General features: G+C 35.8%; 1 long non-coding RNA gene across 1 annotated transcript; it reads left to right on the plus strand.

Moving 5' to 3' along the window:
• Positions 1–6,779: 6,779 nt before the first annotated feature.
• LOC132309014 (uncharacterized) lies at positions 6,780–15,157 on the plus strand. Its single transcript, XR_009482531.1, has 3 exons — positions 6,780–7,125; positions 7,979–8,042; positions 11,738–15,157. It is a non-coding gene; the product is annotated as an uncharacterized LOC132309014 (long non-coding RNA).
• The last annotated feature ends 584 nt before the right edge of the window (positions 15,158–15,741 follow it).

The raw sequence follows: 15,741 nt of genomic DNA on the forward strand, positions 1-15,741 counted from the left end.
TGAGCTTGACCTACAGCTTAGAAGGCAAACTCTCTTATTCAAACCTGCAAGGATGGGGGTTTGGAGATGTTTAACCATTTCTCCCAGATTGCGAATCTTCACTATGCCAAATGCTTCAGGCTTGGTTTTGCTCAGGGGTAGCTGCCTTCTGAGGACAGGGATTATGGTGACGTTGATGAGCATGATGCCGAACAGGGGCTCTTGATTGCAAGTGAAAATGCCGAGCCTTCAGCTGGCCCTAGAGAGACAGAATTTGCTGCTCTACTGAAGGGTGAGGTGTCTGGCGAGGTTCTGCCTCCCATCTAATATCATTCGGGTTCCCAGGGATTACCTGCCTTGTCCCTCGATACCCCCTCCTCTTTTTCAGCCAGGGTAGAGTTGATTGATGCATTTACACAGAGGTTTAATGCAGAAGGTAGAGCTGTGCCTGATAGTGATCCTGCGTAACTCCTTTTTTTTTTTTTTTTTTTTTTTTGGAGGTGTTAGGTATGCCCTACCTCTTTTGTAAAAAACCCTCACCTACTTTTAAGAACATGGAGGTTTCTTTTTGACAATCTTTGGGATTGCTTTTGCTTACGTTATTGCTTGTGATTCGATGTATTTGTCTAATTTGCAATTAGCGTTCAGGCATTAGGCACTTGGGGCCTTCGCCTATTTTGCGATCGGCTCTTCGTCTATTTCGCAATTGGCTCTTAGCCTATTTTGCGATCGGCTCTTGGGGCCGTTCGGCTTTTTTGTACTTGAGCAGTTTATCTGGTCAAACTCGTTCAAGCGTTAGGCTCTTGGGGCCTTCGCCTATTTTGCGATCGGCTCTTGGGGTCGTTCAGCTTTTTTAGACTTGAGCAGTTTATCTGGTCAAGCCCGTTCGGGCGTTAGGCTCTTGGGGCCTTCGCCTATTTTGAGATCTGCTCTTGGGACTATTCGGCTTTTTTGGACTTGAGCAGTTTATCTGGTCAAACCCGTTCAGGCGTTAGGCTCTTGGGGCCTTCGCCTATTTTGTGATCAGCTCTTGGGGCTGTTCGGCTTTTTTGGACTTGAGCAGTTTATCTGGTCAAGCCCGTTCAGGCGTTAGGCTCTTGGGCCTTCACTTATTTTGCGATCGGCTTTTGGGGCCGTTCGGCTTTTTTGGACTTAAGCAGTTTATCTGGTCAAACCCGTTCGGGCGTTAGGCTCTTGGGGCCTTTGCCTATTTTGCGATCGGCTCTTGGGGTCGTTCGGCTTTTTTGGACTTAAGCAGTTTATCTAGTCAAGCCCGTTCGGGCGTTAGGCTCTTGGGGTCTTCGTCTATTTTGCAATCGGCTCTTGGGGCCGTTCAGCTTTTTTGAACCTGAGCAGTTTATCTGGTCAATCCCGTTCGGGCATTAGGCTCTTGGGGCCTTCGCCTATTTGTAGGTCCGTCTTGAGCGTTTCGTCGCGAGTTAACCCCTTCAAGGTAAAACTGAGTTATAAAACCTTGGCTAAAAATACATCTTTGTACCACCTGAAGTGAGTCAATGATGGATATCTCAGATTCTATAACAACTCTCTACTACGTTCACTGTTAGCCCCTTCTGGACTAACAAAATGTTGAACAATAGTAATGATGAGGGTATAAACCGCATCAGGTGTCGGACCCTCTTGCTGAGTATTTTCATCCTTGATAATCTTGACTGCTGAGAAAATCTCGGCTTTCTGAACATCTGTGAGAACATTATCTCACCATCCTTTAAGGATTCCTATAAAACCAGCAACAATAAATTTAGCAATTGTTGGGTCAGTGTTCTGATTGATTTTACAGACTTGATTATACATCAACATTTGATGTATAACCTCATAAATCTAATAACCATATTTTCCATCTATGTTCCATTCATAAATGGTTTTCCCATGAAAAGATTTTTGAGTATGAAAATAATCTTTTTCATACAAAATATCTTGAGGGGTTGGTCTAGGATAATAATATCTACTCGGAGCAGGAGCTATATTAGAGTGGATATTTTTATTGTAGACAATTCTGTTGAATTCAGGCATGGTAGAGAAATCAACCTGAAAATCCTTTATATGAGGAAATACGTCAGTCTCAGAAATAATTTCAAATTCATCATAGGACAAAGTATTGATTTTGAGTCCCTGAATTTTCTGAGTAAAAAGAGTTAAGAATTCCTCATTCTTCTTTGGATGTGACAGCTTGAAACCTGAAACCTCGATTGTAGGTTGAACAAGAGCCTTGGATAAGGTGGCCTCTAGGGAAGGTTTTATAGTTATGTATTTGGTATTAAGAATATTCAATACCGTATCCATACCTGTTTCAATTCTCCCTAGCTGGGACCCTATCATTTGCATGTAGACATTTGTATAATTATTTTGTCTGTTTGCTTTATAAATATCTTATTTGACAACAGTACCTACTTTGTCAATAAAAGATGGCTGGTTATAAGCCTTGGTTTCTACCTTGGCACCAGTGTCACTATCTACTTTTCTCAAAAGTAGAGCTTCAGCAGGGGTATGGACTGAGTGAATAACCTTATCCTCTTTTGTAGTCCATGTCTTTAAAACTCATCCAAAATGTTCAAATTCATAATGGAATGATGAGTTAAACAAAACCAAGAAACAAAAGGTATAACAGTCCCCTTTTCTTGAAGATACTCATAAAACTGAGTTTTAAAAAGCTGTAGTTGCTCTTTACTAAACTCATTAAAATACCAAGTTCTGAATTCTTGATATTGCTCCTGTTGAAATTCAGCATTAATGGTTTTCCTATTTGGTGTAAAATCCATTAAAACTAAAATTCTTCTCTTTCTTTCCCATCTCCCATTTCTGATGTTGTAGGGGTAAATTCCACACCAAATTCCCGTGGAAACCTTTGGCCTTTTTCTGACTCTGGTTCATATACTCCCATTGGAATTTCATTATTGGACTACTGGATCCCCTTTAGTTTTACTGATGCTGCCTATTTGTCTTCAGCTGTCGAGAATCCCGAGAAAGAATTTCGAGAAGAAGTATATGAAACTTTATTAGGCAAATTAATGCCTCTGGATGATATAGTTCTGGGTAAATCCAAAGATCTTCTAAAGTTTAGAAGAACATCACCATCATTATCCTGGATAACACAATCTAGACTCCTATTCAAAATAAGCTTTGCAAGAACAGCATTAGGGATTTTCCAATGTTCTGGAAATGTTATTTCACTCCAAGGAATCATCCTTTTTTGTGGCAACATTTGAGGTGAACATATTTGTATTCCATAACGCTATTTCTCCTTTGGAATCAAGGCGTATGGCATTTGGACAATAGGTATCAAGTACCTTATAATGGATGCGATAAATAACACTTATCATATTCACGATCCTCTCGTTATTTGGTATCAGAGCCATATGTTGGCTTAACTTTATATTAATTGTTAATGCTTTTTAGGTTCTGGTAGGATAATTATTATTGTAATTATGTAATGAATAATGAGACTACTAATCTGTTTGGATCCTACTTAAACTAGATTCTATTATGGGTCATCCAAAAGTCGCGTTGGAATGTTAAGACCATTTTTGCATTAAATTGCTCTACAGGTCGTTGTTTCCAGTAAACCGTTAACAGACGAGTAATAGGGCATCTCTTAAGTAGAACACCAACAAAATAATAACTTACTGTTCATTATATAATATAACAATGATTATACTATTTAGATCTTAAGCATTAACAATATTTTAACAGTTATATTAAACCCCATTTCTTCCAGATTGGAAGTATAGGATTCACAAGATTCTGAATTTATAAAAAATTCAGAATTGGTTGAATTTACAAGGGTTCAAAATCAATTGAACAAATTGACTATTCCTCCAGTAAATGCTCGTAGCATTTACAAAATCGGAATGCTCAATATTACTGATCTATGGGCAGTAAAAACCATGGAACCGACAATGCAATTGAGCAATCAGGATACAATAATTAGGTTATTGTCTCCACAAGATCTTCAGAGACATGAAGAAATACAAGTATATCCATATAGGTTTAATACAAATTACTTTTAAACGTTTAACTTTACTTGGTATGGATGTCAGTATCCAGGCAACACTTAGAAATGCAATTTTATTTTCCAATCACCGATTCATATTAAACTGGAAACAAATCTAAACTATTCTAGAAGTGTAAAAAAAGTTCATTAAAGTATAACAAATTATACGGCACGTGGACATTAATTCCAAAAAATAAATTAGCACGTCTCACGTATAAATATACACATGCATATTTAATTAGTAAAAAATTTTCCTCTTTCTTAAATAAAAAACTAGTAATTTATTTTAGTTATTTATTATTTTAGGAAATTTTTTGTTAAAATACATATTTGTGAGTCACTATTCCCAATACATGACACTTATTATGGGACGGAGGGAGTATATATCTATATATATATATATATATATCTATATATATATATATATATATATATATATAAAATAAGCAAGTAAATTTGGTAAACAGTAGTATCTATAATTACTAAAACTCATTTATCTCCAATTAAAACCCACGCCTCTTAGAACACTCTTATAAAATTAATTGTATTGTATGAGTTTACTATATCCCACCTAAAAACCTATACAAGCATATTTAATTAGTGAAAAACTCTACCTCTTCCTTAAATAGAAAACTAAAAATGTGTTCAAACTTTTCTTTATTTTAATAGTAATTTATTTTAGTTAATCATTATTTTATTATTTTAGGAATTTTTTTTGTTAAAATGCATATTCACAACATATATATATGTATAGGAAGATTATAACATAGAAGGGATAGAAAAATATATATATAAAATAAATAAATAAATAAATTGATATAAAATATATATATTTATATATAAATAAAAATAAAAAGTAAGTAAATTTGGTAAACAGTTGTATCTATTTACTTGTAAAACGAATGAATTTCTCTATATTTGTTCATTAATAATATGGGAATATATATACAATACAATAAGTAATTTAGATCCTAAATTAGAGCATATGCACTATGAATGCCTATTTACATTCCTATATAAATGGAAACGAATCAAGAAGCAATCCAGATTTTGTGCAATCCCAAATTCTGTTGACTTTACATTCCTTAACACTCCCCCTCAAGTTTGGAATGTATGTTAATAATTCCTAACATGCTAAGTAGAGTTGAGAATTGTGAAGAACTCAATGGTTTTGTAAAAATGTCTGCTGGCTGGTTTGATGTGGGTACATGAGTCATCTTGATCATTCCTTCTTGAACTTCTCGTTTAAGGTGACAATCAATTTCTATATGCTTTGTTCGTTCATTGTAGATTGGGTTTGAAGCAATATGGAGCGCTGCCTAGTTGTCACAATACAGATTAACAGGATGTGAATGTTTGATGCCCAAATCTTGTAGAATTGTTCTTCACCAGGTAATTTCACAACAGGTTGCAGCCATAGATCGATATTCTGCTTCTACGCTGGACCGTGATACTATCGTTTGTTTCTTGGGTTTTCTAGGAAATTAATGAACTGCCAAGAAGTATGCAATACCCATGACCGTCGAGTGTCACGACACCTAAGCCCAATCTGCATCACATAAGGCATTCAGTTGAATTGAACTTTCTGTTGAACTAAATATTCCTTGTTCTGGTGTTTGTTTCACATATCGTAAGACACGATGGGCTGCTTCTAAATGTGGTACTCATGGTTTGTCCATAAATTGATTTAAAACATAGAATGCATATGTCAAGTCGGGTCATGTGATAGTCAAATAAATTAACCGCCCAACAAGCCTTCGGTATGAAGATGGAGTTGTAACAACTCGAATTTTTTAGGATTTTAATTTATTTCGTCATTTTTAATTGTCATGATTATTTAATTATGATTAGAGAGTTACTCATTAAACAGATATTTATTGGGTTAATTTGGATTGTTACAGTATATATATATATGTATGATATATATATATGTATGTAATCTGTTGGCACAATTTGGGTAACAGCCAAAATGAGATTAGAGAGATTGAAATGTTTTTATTTGTGCGGGTCGCACGTGGCTTTGCTTTATGGTGTGAGTGATGATTATTGAAATGGATGAAATATAGAGATAAGAAGAATAAAGTGATCAAATTAAAGAAATGGGAGATGCACCAGCTGAAGTGAGGAGGAGAAAGAAAGATTGAGTTGGTATAGTGCGGGACCCACGGAGATATTTGGGTTTGATTTAGTTTTATTATATATATATATATATATATATATATTGTATGCTAGTGTTGCTGCCAGTCGAAATGAGATTTTTTTTTGACTTTCTTCACGTGGCCTTGTTTGTTTTTTGGGAAAATTACATATACATGGAGTCAAAGTTCCATATTTACTTAGAGACTGAGTCAAAGTTCCATATTTCTCTAAAATGGATTACTGAGGTGGCACATGGTTTTTTACTATTTAGAAAATTGTGGTGCCTAAAATGCCCTTCCCTAACAAAAAAGTAGTACCTTCAGTGCAAAAAAGTAGTACCTTCAGTTCAAAAAAGTAGTACCTTCGGAGAAAAAGTAGTACCTTCGCGGGTGTTTAAAAAACATGGTACCTGGACGCCAAAAAGTAGTACCTTCAGTTCAAAAAAGTAGTACCTTCGAAGAAAAAGTAGTACCTTCGTGGAAGGGTATTTTAGGCACCACAATTTTTAAACAGTAAAAAACCATGTGCCACCTCAGCAATCCATTTTAGAGAAATATGGAACTTTGACTCAGCCTTTAAGTAAATATGGAACTTTGACTCCATTTATATGTAATTTTCCCTTATTTTTTTGGCTCTGATGTATTTTGTGGTTGTGTACTATGAGTATGAAGTGATAAAGGAGATATTTTTTTATAGCAGTGGGACTCACCTGTACCAAAGTCATTACAAATGACTCAATTCACATATCAGACTCTCATTTTTCTCTCTTTTCAATTACATTTGCTCTCTCTTTCTCCTCTCTCAGTTCCCTTTTTCTTTTCTTTTACCATCATTTACAAGTTTGATTTCTCTTCAACTTTTGGGAGTTTGTTAGTGTCATTTGCGGCAAATTGGAGAGTACAGCGAGATCGACGCATAGGTGTAAGCAATTCCTTGTTTGGTGTACTTTTGGGATTTCAAATTTAGAACCCATTTTAAGGGTTTTTGCATCTTAAGAGGTATGGGTCTCTAATCCATGCATTCTTGTGCTTTTATGAATTAATTCTACATAATTTGTTGTTAAGCATACTTAATTCATATTGATTATCCTTAAAATGATATAAATGTGGTATATGAAGTTCATGACTATGTGTAGTAGTTGATTTATATGAAAAACATGCTTAATTGATAATATTTTATGCCTATTATGTTTAGAATTTGTCAAATTTCATGATGTGAAAGCATGATATTTCCTTTGGGAGTTCTTGTAAAATTATGCTATGTGACTTGAACTTAAATTGGATGTATGATAATGGTCATTGACATGACATGGATAAGCATGATGCATTCATGCATAGCATTGGGCAGGAAAAATGGGAAAGAATTGTTTTGAAATGAAAAGGGGTTTTGGTTTTTTTTTTTTTTTTTTTTTTTTTTTTTTGATAAGTTGTTTTATAAAAACCCGGACGCCGAGGAGATACCGAGGGTCTGTGGCGTTAATATGACCTAAAGGGAACTAAGGAAATCATCCTAAGATTTCTCCCTCTGATTACTTAGTTTAATATTTCAGTTTAATTTTAGTTTGTTTTTAATCGTGACAACCAAACAAACTTTTCAACCAGTTACCTGTAAACTAGTATGACTAAATTAAAGACTGAATATAAATCTCATATCCATGTGGGTTCAACATCTCTCTTTATAGCACTATTCTACACAGAATCATTCTATTGTGAGTAGTAAAATTAAATACGATCAATTTTTGGCGCCGTTGCAGGGGAGATTAGTTTTTAACTTAGTTTTTAATTAGTTTATTCTGGTTTATCAGTCTTCGGACTTTCTGATATCTCATCTTAATTTTTTTTTCTTTTCAAGTACAAGTTAGCAGTGAGGACAAAGACGTTTAAGGGATAAAAAGCTTCGGTTTGTTAAAACTTCTGTGAGTTTTTACTGTTTTTTCTTACTTAGAATATTTTATTTTCGTTACTTTAGGATTAGTGGAACCAGTGCATGTTAACTCGCCATAATCGAACAACACCTTTAGTGCATGATCCTGAAATAGAGAGAACTCTTAAACAATTAAGAAAACTTAAAAGACATTTGAATTCTATAAGAAGTTCCCTGATAATATAGCTGATCAACGTGATGCACCAGGTAATAATGGAAATGGTAATGGTAATGGAGAACGGGTTCCACCTGTTCCTCCACCACAACCACAATTGAGGGATCATTTTATTCCTACCACATATACTTCCCCTTTCATAGGTTTGCAATAGAGGATCCTTATAAGCACTTGGATGTATTCTTGGAATTGTATTCGACTACCAAGTTGAACACTATTACCAATGATTCATTCAGAATGCGTCTTTTCCAATTCTCGCTCAAGGATAAAGTAAGAACTTGGTTGCAGTCCCTTCCAACAAATTCCATATCTACATGGGACATGTTGCAACAGGAGTTATTGGAGAAATACTACACTATGGGTAAAACCACACAAATGAAAAGAAAAATTATGGCATTTTCCCAAATCCCGGGAGAATAGCTCCATGATGCATGGGAGAGATATAATGATTTTCTAAGAATGTGTCAACACCATGATATTGCTCAATGGCACTTAATACAGATTTTTTATGATAGTCTTACAAATTCTTATAGAAACATTATTGATGCTTCCAGTAATGGAGCTTTTCTACATAAGAGTCTGGCTGACGCTTGGGAACTGTTTGAGGCCCTAAATGAAAACTCAGTGCAACATGCTTCTTCCTCTAGGTCTAGGTTTTCACTTGGAATGCATAAGGTTGAAAAACTTTATGAGGTAGATAAATCTAGTAAGTTAGCCGCTCAAATAGAAGCCTTGAACCGTAAGTTCAATCAAATCTTATCATCTAGCTTTACTATTGTTGTTAATCCCCAAACTGCCTTACCAAAAGAAGTTTGTTCAATCTGTGTTAATCCTAATCATTTTGCTGACACTTACCCTATGCTGGGACAATCATCTGAGATCCCACAGGAGCAAGTGAATGCTGCATTCTCTAAACCAGCTTATAATACATATTCTTCTACATATAATCCTGGCTGGAGAGATCATCCTAATCTATCATGGCGTAATCAAAATCAAGGAACTGTTGTTCCTCAATCACAGGGGCAGTATCAAAATTCATCCAATCCTATGCCACAAAATAATTCTACTTTTGAGGATCAAGTACTCAATACTTTTGTTGATCTTAAAGCTAATACCCAACTTTTTAATTCTTATTGTCAAACTATGACAAAGCTAGAGGCACAAGTTGGGCAAATAGCGAGTACTCTATCTCGAAGGGAGGATAGAAAGTTACCTAGTTAGTCAATAGCTAACCCGAAAGGGCAAACTTACATGATTAATGAAACCAATTCCTCAGGTATTCATCATGAGCAAGTTCAGGCTATCACTACATTGAGGAGTGGTAAAGTGGTTGATAACCAAGTTGAAAAATGACAAAAGGAAAAAGAGAGGCTTAGGATTCCCATTGTTCCTATCGTTCATAATCCACATCCCAAGAATGTTTCCTCAAGTTCTATTCCATAATCCACCAGAGGAGTTGAAGGTGGAGTCACATGTTGAACCGGTTCAACATGTCCAGAACATAAAAATCTTGTCCAGAAAGTCTAAAAACTGTGCACCTATACATGGGAACCCCTTTGGTCCCTTGGTGATCTTATTCAAGTCCAAACATATCCCAAATCATGCAAAACCATTAAAATACAAATTTTGATCTCCATTTAAAAACGATAGCAACATAATCATACATAGTTCTCCATAGTCTTTTACAAAAGAGCAAAAATTCCATATAATTACAGTCAAAATTTACATTTGTCACTACAACATTACACCACAATACTTGATCTTTATAAAAGAGCCCAGATCATAATTCTATACAAAGGCAACAAAATGGTGGTTCCGATACAGTCTAGGGTTGTGGAGGATTGTCATCTGCTAATTTTTTTCCCGAACCTGAAAAATGTTAAATAAAGGGATAAGCTAAACGCTCAGTAGGAAGTGTCTAAGACACACTTCTTGTGACCCCGTGAACCCATACAAAGCATAGAAAAAAGAAAAAGGGGTCATGCTCATTCGGAAGGGAAAACATAACAACAAATCCAACAACACATCAATATCCTCTGCAAGCCATGCCATGCTATACAATGTAATGGTATGCAATGCCACTCCCCGTTTTGAAACCATTATTTCCAACCGTTAATATAACCCGACCCATAGCACCTCTATGGCGTCACGAGGGACGAGTTGGCCCGTAATCCCCAACCACATGGCACCTCCATAGCATCGTCTAGGCCTAGGTAGCTCAACCATACTAGGGTCTCTCCCTAGCTCCCTCTAGATCACATTAACACCCCAGACCACTAGGCGTCCGGGTTTTTCACAAAATTCTATCAAAACATTTTCCCAAAACGATTTCATTTGCTTTCAAAACACTTCTCCCATTTTTCTTTCCCAATGATAATGTATGAATTAGGAAACTCCTTCAATACGATGGCAATACAGAAATCCCATACAATTCAACCTCACAATATAGCATGCTTAACAAGAAAATTTCTAATAGAATAAAACATACTTACTAACATTCAAACTTTAACAACTAAGCAAATGAAATTGAAAACACAACTATTTAAGCATGATTTTCAATTAAATCCAACAACTATAACTCAAAAATCACTTCTATATGAAAGGTACACATGGATACACAAAGTTTATATAAAATATTATAGCAACTACTCAAGGAACTACCTAATTTAGCATGTTATACAACAAATTTAAGAAGCTAGGTCACAAAAATCAAAGATTGAATGGATTAGAACACCCCTACCTCAAGTGATTAGCCAAACAAGGCCTAAGGTTAAGCCAAATTTTAATCTCTCCCAAACCCTAGCAATATGGGTGCCAAATGGAAGCCCTCCTCAAGCTCCTTAATGATCTCCTCTCAATCTTCCTTAAAGCTCACTCCAAACACCTCAAATCAAAGCCTGAATTTGTATAGGCATAAATGTGATACATAGATGTGGAATATAGAGAGAGGAAAGTGAAAAGCAAAGAGGAGGAAGGGGATACCCAAAAATGGAAGAGGAGGGGAAAAAAAAATTGGTCTTGCACTTGGTCAAATGGTCCTCATGGTGCCATTTGTCAAACAAGAAATGGTCTCTAATTTTGGTAAAATTCCAATCTTACCCTTGCTCATTCCATTTAATGCCTCCTCTATCCTCCAAAATATCTTCCCAATTATGTAAATATATAAATATAAATATATGAGTGAAATGTCCATAATGCCCCTCACTTAAAATGAGAAAACCAAAAAAAGTTCTCGAAAAATTGTTCCGACCTCGAAAAAAATTTTAGAATGACGCCACCACTCTTAAATGACGTAAAATGATTTTAAAAAAATCACTAGAACCCTCAGCTCAAGAAAATGACTAAAACGCCCTTCGGTGCCAACGTGACACACAAAACGAGAAAAGACGAAAATGCCTTTTCAAAAACAGAAAAACCTAAAAATGGAAAATGACGAAATTCAGAAACATTAAATTCTGATACCCCCGAATGAGGCTATTGTTACTGTCTTCACCCAGTACCATTTCATGTAGTGAAACAAAGTCTTCGGGCATATGCCCAAGACGAGGAAGCTGGAATGGGGTGTTGACGATAAGTTCCGAGAGGATCGACAGCGCATGGATGCCGAGGCGAGGGGTGTGCCATATATACTGTATTTTCCACCTTATCCACCCTCGCCTACTATTCTGTCTACCGACCATGCTGATGCAATACTGACAGAGGAGGACAATGCTGAGGAGTTTGATGATAAGGCTACGGACGAGGAGATAGATCTCTCCGATAGCCAGCCCTCACTTAAGAGGAGGCCCATTCCTATAGCCCAGCCTGAGAGTTCTTCTTAGGCTGATATTAAAGTTTTACAGCCAGGGTGGCCGAGCTACAGGATGGTCAGACGGTGCTGCGACAGATGTTGACTGCGTAGCAGAGCATATTGGAGGAGTTACTGTACCGCACTCTGTCCACTCCATCCACTTCTACAGATACTCCTCCACCTTCTATGGATTAGCTTTCTAGGGCTTTTCTGTATTTTTATTGACTAGGGCAGTATTTTTGATGTATTTATTTTTATATGATGTATATCTGCCTAAGTTTTTCTTTTAAAAAGCATTGTACTGATTTCTGATATATATACATGCTTTTTGTTTTTATTATCCTTGTGTTGATATTTTAGTTCATTGTGATATTTCTCTATGATTACTCTATATACTTGATACTCTAATGTGTGTTGGAGTTTATTGATTTTACCAGATACTACAGATTAAGTTTGGGGGTGATTTGACTAAAAGCACCATTGGGTGGTTTTTAGAGGAACCACTATGTTGAAGGAGACGATGCTAGAAATTCATTTTTACCCATCTATGCATTATTTTGACATATTTTTGTTGGTCTGCTTGTCTGGTAATATCTTTCTAGCTCTCTTTTGTTCTCACACATTGAGGACAATGTGCACACTAAGTTTGGGGGTAAGGTTGTGTTGGGAAATTTTAAATTTTTGCTTATACAAGGATATGATTAATGGTTGATGTTACAAGCATGAATTTGAGTCTGTTGATGGTCATGTAATCTATTTGCAGTCTGATGTTGGTTAAAAATGGTTTGAATGCTAAAATACTATGAAAGGGATTTCTTGAAAAAAATTTAAATCAGTTAGTGGTCTGTGGTCCACTTTGTTAATTTGGTTATTGTTTAATAATATTGATCTCTGAGATGCTGCACTTTGCACATATTCACACTTGCATAAATTCTATGGGGTAAAAACTAGAAGTCATGTTTTATTTTGAGTTAAACTGAGATGAGCAGGTCGATTCGATAATTTTGATGACCAAGGCATAAGAAAAAAATAACTAAATAAAAATTAAAAATTAAAAATAAAAATTAAAAAAAAAATTTTAAAAAAAATTGGTATGTATGCAATACAATAAAAAGAAAAAATTCTTCACCAATGTGAATGAAAAAAAAAATAAAAAAGAAGTAGAAAATGATCAAGTTCAAGTTTGTACTTAGATTGCATGAGTGATTAAGTCCTTAGGGGTGCGTTCTGACACCTAATGCCCTAAGATCATCTGGTCTGGGAGTCATTGGCTGAAAGTTTGTTACATAAGGGGTTTAGGTTGCCTAGATTACTTGAACAATTAAGTCCTTAGGGGTGTTTCAACATTTAATTTCGTAAAACCATCTGGTCTGGGAATCATTGACTGAAAGTTTGTTACATGGGTGATTTAGAAAACTTAATAGACCTGAACATTACACAGTATCCTTTTTGAAAAAATGCATACCCGTAGAAAAAATAATAAAGCCTTGGGAATTGGAATTTGAAAAGTTTACATGTGAATTGAGGAATAGCAAGGAATAAATGCAAGTATGGACAGTAAGTCACACGTTGAATTGTAAGATCACTTTAAAAAAGTGTTTTAGAGATTAAGATTGTTGAATGAATGATTAAACTGATATGTAGACCATGGTTGCTTAATTGAAATTAAAAATTGAAAGTTTTTCTAATTACATGATTGGTATACTTGTTGTATTTGACTGATTAATGAACTGTAGGGACAATATGATTTAAAAGTAGGCTTGAATAAGCTTACTGTGCAGTTAAGGCACTGATTTGAGAAGTTTGTGGGTATCTTCACTGGAAACCCTCACGAGACTATAACTCGTCCACTAGGGGTAACTTAGGGGTTTAAAGGTTTGTTGCATAGGCTAAATGCAACCGTGATTCCTACAAAAGCGGCTTTTTAGTTCTGTATTGCTAAGGGACTAGCAATATGTAAGTTTTGGGGTGTGATGAGCGTTGAATATATGCATATTCGAGCCCTTAAATATACGTATGTTAAGGCCTAAAGTGATACTTCTATCCATAGTTAGACTAATTTATGTTTAGTGTGTGTTTACAGGTACTTTTCCAGAGAAATGGTTAAAACTGGGACTTTATGATGATATCGAAGCTTACAGAGTCGTTGTCGGTCATCCAGAGCAAGCCGAGAGCTTAAATTGTGAAGTTTGAAGAAATCCAAGCCCCAGAGCTCGAGCCCAAGTGTTGAGGCTCGAGCATAGAAACAAAGAAAAGAAGAAAAGTCAATAAGGCATTGAAGCTCGAGCCTTGTACCTTTAGGCTCGAGCCTGAACCAAGGGTGCTCAAGATTGACCATAGGGTGCTCGAGCCTTGACCTTTAAGCTCGAGCACAAGGCGTCAGAATTTAAAGAGTTGATTTCCAAGCTCCCAGACCTCGTGCCTAACTCCAAGGATCGAGCACCATCAATTGAAGCTCGAGCCTTGAGTCCCAAATGCTCGAGCCTGGTACCTAGTGCTTGAGCCCATGAAGCTTAGATCGAGCAATGTTAAAAGATTTCAATCTCAAAAATATTCTAAGTATTGAAGAAAAAAGACGCTTCGGAAAATAGTTGAAGAAAATTGGCTAAGTGTCAAAGTGAAGATCGAGCACCAATTCTTGGAGCTCGAGCATCAATCCAGAGAAGCTCGAGCCTTGTTCCTTAAGCTCAAGCCTGAACCTTAAAGCTCGAGCCTTTATTCCTAAAGCTCGAGCCTTCCATGACCTGTCAGAATTAAAGTACGGGATTGCTCTCTTTATCAGCCGTATCGCATCCCAGATGGGCCATAAGACCTAAAAGCCCACAAAATGCTTATTTTCTTCTATAAAAGAAGGCGTAAACCTTGATAGAAGAGGTCCAAAATTTTAAGTCCTTTTTACGGTGTTATTTAGAAGGCTGGTAGTGTGATGGCTTTTAAGGTTCCTACAACCTTAGAAGGTGAAGATCCTGAGAAGAGAAATGTCGTCCGTGATGATAGAGACAACTCCAACACAGATGATACCCAACATAGTCATGAGTAGCTAATTCCTCTCTTAGGGCACTGATGTAACCCAATCTAGTATGATGGTTTGATTGTTCTTAACTCTGGGATTATTTTAATATATTATGTTTTCTTAATTATATGACTATGAGCAATTAAGACAACTCAATTAGTTTTCATGCTTTAATAGATTACAAACTGTTATTACCTTGTCTTAAATGTAATTGCTTGTTTACTATTCTCAACCTATCTTATTGGACGATATCTGGCGGAGACCTGCTGGCCATAAGAATAGAGGTCATATAATGGTGTTCCAATGTTATTTATAAAAGAATGTTTTCATAGTCTATGCTTAGGAAAGATAGATTATTTGCAAAGTAGTTAAAGTAGTTAGAGTAAGTAGGTGGATAGTTCGTGTTAATCGCAGATAGGTTATAGTTAACTGGATTTTGTAAAATATCTTTCTTTAAAACCTGAATTGAATGAATGTTATTGAGTTCAATTCATTTAAAAACATAATTGGTTAAATTCCCAGAGTTGATACAATTACCCATAGTATAATGATTGTGGTAAAGTCAAAGCCATGAGATTTCTCCCTCTGATTACTTAGTTTAATATTTCAGTTTAATTTTAGTTTATTTTTAATCGTGACAACTAAGCAAAATTTTCAACCAGTTACCTGTAAACCAATAAAACTGAATATAAATCTCATCTCCCTGTGGGTTC

This window comes from Cornus florida, unplaced genomic scaffold (assembly GCF_030987335.1).
Source record: "Cornus florida cultivar Cherokee Brave unplaced genomic scaffold, ASM3098733v1 CherokeeBrave_3.0.0_Hap2_Chr05, whole genome shotgun sequence".
In the NCBI taxonomy this organism is placed as follows: domain Eukaryota; kingdom Viridiplantae; phylum Streptophyta; class Magnoliopsida; order Cornales; family Cornaceae; genus Cornus; species Cornus florida.